The 4,658-nt window shown below is 35.6% G+C and overlaps 1 long non-coding RNA gene across 1 annotated transcript; it reads left to right on the top strand.

Annotated features, from left to right (window-relative positions):
• Positions 1 to 1,834: 1,834 nt before the first annotated feature.
• LOC136817624 (uncharacterized) lies at positions 1,835 to 2,882 on the top strand. The gene is made up of 3 exons (XR_010848123.1): positions 1,835 to 2,031; positions 2,387 to 2,407; positions 2,744 to 2,882. It is a non-coding gene; the product is annotated as an uncharacterized lncRNA (long non-coding RNA).
• The last annotated feature ends 1,776 nt before the right edge of the window (positions 2,883 to 4,658 follow it).

The following is a 4,658-nucleotide window of genomic DNA, read 5'->3' as shown; positions in this document are numbered from 1 at the left end:
TTCTCACCTCACAGTGCACCATCTTGCTAATTGATCCTTGTGTAACCCTAGCAAAGGTTAAATTTTTCCTCGTGAGCAGAACCTTTCTCAAAACCCTGTGTTGAGGAGTTTGAACAACATTTAATTCTTCTAAAATAATTCAAAAGTTATTACTATTCTATAGCACTGATGATAGAAAGACCGAAAAGCTTTTGCTAATTTTAAATGTTGTTTTTTTTATTCTCAACTTCAGTTGAGTTAGAATCTGACAATGTGTGTGTGTGTGTGTCTGTCTGTCTGTGTGTGTGTATGTCCCAAAACTTTGGGGCAGCCTGGAGACTTCAAAAATTGTTCGATTTGGCTGAAATTTGGCACACTTGTTCCTTAGGTGAATATCTGGGGGTAATTTTTTCATTTTTCAAAAATTTTGATTTTTGGGGCCTGGGGACAAGTTTTCGCCAAAACGAGGCTAAAACTTTGGGGCAGCCTGGAGACTTCAAAAATTGTTCGATTTGGCTGAAATTTGGCACACTTGTTCCTTGGGTTAATATCTGGGGGTGTTTTTTTCATTTTTCCAAAATTTTGATTTTTGGGGCCTGGGGATGAGTTTTCGCCAAAACGAGGCTAAAACTTTGGGGCAGCCTGGAGACTTCAAAAATTGTTTGATTTGGCTGAAATTTTGCACACTTGTTCTTTGGGTAAATATCTGGGGGTGTTTTTTTCATTTTTCAAAAGTTTTGATTTTTAGGGCCTGGGGACGAGTTTTTCGGCAAAACGAGGCTGAAATTTTGGGGCAGTCTGGAGACTTCAAAAATTGTTCGATCTGGCTGAAATTTTGCACACTTGTTCCTTGGGTGAATATCTGGGGGTGTTTTTTTTCATGTTTTGAAAATTTTGATTTTTGGGGCCTGGGGACGAATTTTTCGCCAAAACGAGGCTAAAACTTTGGGGCAGCCTGGAGACTTCAAAAATTGTTTGATTTGGCTAAAATTTTGCACACTTGTTCCTTGGGTGAATATCTGGGGGTGCTTTTTGCATTTTTCAAAAATTTAGATTTTTGGGGCCTAGGGACGAGTTTTTTGCCAAAACGAGGCTAAAGCTTTGAAGCAGCCTACAGGCCTCCAAAATGGTCGGATTTGGTTGAAATTTGGCACACTTGTTCATTGGGTAAATATCTGGGGGTCTACAATTGGGCCTATGAATAATTTGAAGCCACTGAAGTTGAGCCCAGTGCGTTGCGCACGTTCGACTATTTTTTAATTCAAAAGTTGAAATTAAATTTCATCTAGCTTGCAAACCGGGCCTGAACTACCTCCCAATCTGTTAGGTGTAAGTACCTATCCGGGATTCCCTTGTTGGTTGATATCACTCACATGGGCAGAAGTTAGTAACCTTGTTTGACTGGATCAGAGACAACTCCAGGGAAATTCCAGGGTAATTCCAGGGAAACGCATCATAATAGAGGCCCCCAGCAGACCCTCAATTCAATTGCTAAAATTGGGAAATTCACACAACATATCGATGAAAAAAAAAAAAATTTGGGACGCGTTATTTGATTTGGTTGGTCGTTAACTAGTAATGAAAAAACTTTGTTACTTTTTCTAAAGAACGCGTCATTTTTATTACTGGAAATGACCAATTATAAAAGTATCTTATGAAAAATTCACGTATTTAAACACAATATTGCAGATTCATGCATTCACGCAATCAAAAAGTGGATTTTCACGTTCTCCTAAGTTTTTTTCAATTCACACATTCTTTATCAATTTTCATGCATTCACACAACCGGAAAAGCCTATTCAAGGATTAATGCAAACTGCTGGCCTGGGAGGGCCCCATAATAAATCGAACAGTGATAACAGAATATCTCTTATTGTTCATTTTTAGCTGTCAAATAATAAGAAACAATAATCAAAATGACTGCACCACCACTTTTCCCACAAATTGTTGCCACTATTCGCATGAATAGAAAAGCATTATGGGAAAAATTATTTTTTGTTCATGTTGCTTTCGGTTTGACCGCTTATACCGTCTACAAGATCCCAGTCACTGGTAAGGAATATTCTTTTTTTCTAACCTTTGCTCCAATTACTCTCCTATATGCTATCTTAGTAACTGACATTAGATCACTAGGTCTATTTTTTGTTACAAAGGCTTCTTATTTTTCTAGACATTTTAAATCCAAAATTTTTGACTGTCGATTTTTCATTGCCTAAGTAAGACCCCTGATCATTTTTATCTATTTCTGAGTAAACCATCGGTGATGGCCAAAAAGGTCACTATCCATAAGGCTATTCTAACAACAATCTTTTTAACTGAAAATGGGCACCTTCCCATAACCGGGATGCATGAAAAATGAAAAAATTTTGGTACTTCATATTTTCTTTTTCTGTTTCTTTTTCTTCAGATAAAGATAGACAAGCATCGAGTAAGACTTTCATTTTAAATTGCCTTTATTTTGAACATTATTATTGCCTGTTTGAAATTCATGTACATGAAGGAACTTTAATTTAAGTTTCTTGTGTACATAAAGGGAACTTATTTTGACAAGAACTAAGTAAGAGCAGCAAAAATCGTGAACATTTTTAATATTGGCGAGAACTTCTTTCGGCGAATTTGGTCAAACTTTTTAATTTTGGTGAGAACTAATTTGTCGTTCTTTTGGAAATGTGTCGTTCTTTTTTACTGTTGCGAAGCAGGCACATTCTCCCCCTTTTTATATTCGTCTTCTTGATATCTTATTATACAGTACTCTATTTTTCAGAAACATTGAACCCATGGAACCAACCTTCAGACCATTAAATTGATATCAGATCGTGACATCAGCTGTATTAGTTTGTAATTTCAAGTGTATATATTACACATTTTTATTCAGGAATAGAATAATATGAAAAATTACAAAATGTCTTTTCCAGTTTTTGGACCTCCGACCTACCTGGACATAGTGTCCTCCCCCCCCTTTATAAAGGGGGGGGATTCTGATTTTGGCCCTTTTTTTAAAGTATGGGGGAAAATGAAAAATTTGAAATTTGCTGGGGGAAAATAAAGAGGGGGAAAACCATAAACTTAGGAGATTTTGACTGGGGGAACTTCACTGATCTCAAGGTGATCTTGTTGCAAAACCTGTTTAAGCAATAAAATCAGCAAATCTTTTGGGATAAACCAACTTTTCAATACAATTTCATTTTTCCAGCACTTTCAAGGCTATTTTTTCAAGCTTTCCAAAATTTCAAACTTGATTTAAGGCATTTTTATGTTAACCATATGGGGGAACCGCAAAATCTTCAAATAGCTGGGGGAATTCAAAAAAGAGGGGGGAACCGAAAAATTTTGAAATATGGTGGGGGAAATAAAAGAGGGGGGAATGGAGAAAAATTTTGATTTTTAGTGGGGGGAACCAACCCAGGAGGACACTATGCCTGGAGGTCCTATAAATTAACCTGTGTTCGTTCGTCCGTCTGTTCGTCTGTTACCAACTTTTCTCGGGATTGAATCATAGGAATTTTTTGATTTTTGGTGTAAAGGTGCAAAATGGTGGTGGCCAAAATGTGACGGAGCCCGATTTGCGAAAAAAAAATTTTTTGGGCCAATTTGGGCCCAAAAATGCCCCAAAAAAGGGTTTTTTGGACTTTTTAAAAAGTCCTTTCATTAGATTTTCCTGATTTTTTGTACTCGAAAAAAAAGCCTAAAAATAGGGTTTTTTGGACTTTGTGAAAAAACTCTTCATTAGTTTTTCCTGATTTTTTGTACGAAGACGTGGAATTACAGTGTGCTAAATATAAAAAAGTTGATTTTTCAAGAAAAAAATTTCTTGGGCCAAATTAGGCCCAAAAATAGGGTTTTTGTCGAAAATCTGTTCATGAGATTCTCCTGAATTTTTGTATAGAGAGGTAGAATAACAATGTGCTAAATATAATATAATGCATATCCACTCCACGTTTTTTTTTATATGGTTCGGTGCGGACTGTTTTGTTTTGTTTCAAGAACACTTTTGCCACATGTTCAGATCATGTGAACTGCTGGATTGTTCACGTGTTCATTTTTCATTCAGGTAAGACCATAAATGTATCACTTGTTTTCTTAGGAATTCATGACAAGAAAGCTTACCTAGCTTATTTCGACAAATTATGGTTTGAAAATCATGTTTCTTTTATCAAGTTTTTTTTCTGAAAATGCGAACCATTTTGATTGTGACTTAATGTTAATTTTATTACAAAGTCTACTGACGTTTCCAGAGTTTTTGATGGTCTTTTCCTTGGGAAGATGGCTGAAGATTGGAATAAGGAGTTTTTTCTACCTTAAGGGAAGAAAGGATTTATTGCTTAAAATATGCTTTGTAAGGTAGATGTACATGTACATGCATGTTTTTTTTAGAATAGAAGCACATGTTTTTTTTTGGAAAACAGGCTCACTTATGCTTAGTTAATATTTTGAATCATCAGCCCAAATTATGCTTGAAATATGTTTATTTTTTCAGAAAAAAATTAGATTGATTTTTCTGTAGATATTCTTAAGAAGAATTAGTACAGCACCTGACCCCGAGAATGCAGTAAACCCCGAGAATTTAGGTTTCTCATTTTTTAGCGTTGTAGCCCTAACGATAGTTCAACTTCATAAAAAGTTGTATCAGAGCCTGCTGTTACATATTACTTATCATTTATAGACATAAAATTTAAACT

This window comes from Clytia hemisphaerica, unplaced genomic scaffold (genome assembly GCF_902728285.1).
Source record: "Clytia hemisphaerica strain Z4C2 unplaced genomic scaffold, Clytia hemisphaerica genome assembly, whole genome shotgun sequence".
NCBI lineage: Eukaryota > Metazoa > Cnidaria > Hydrozoa > Leptothecata > Clytiidae > Clytia > Clytia hemisphaerica.
Note: the sequence above shows the minus strand (reverse complement) of the source record. Positions and strands in the feature narration are given on the sequence as shown.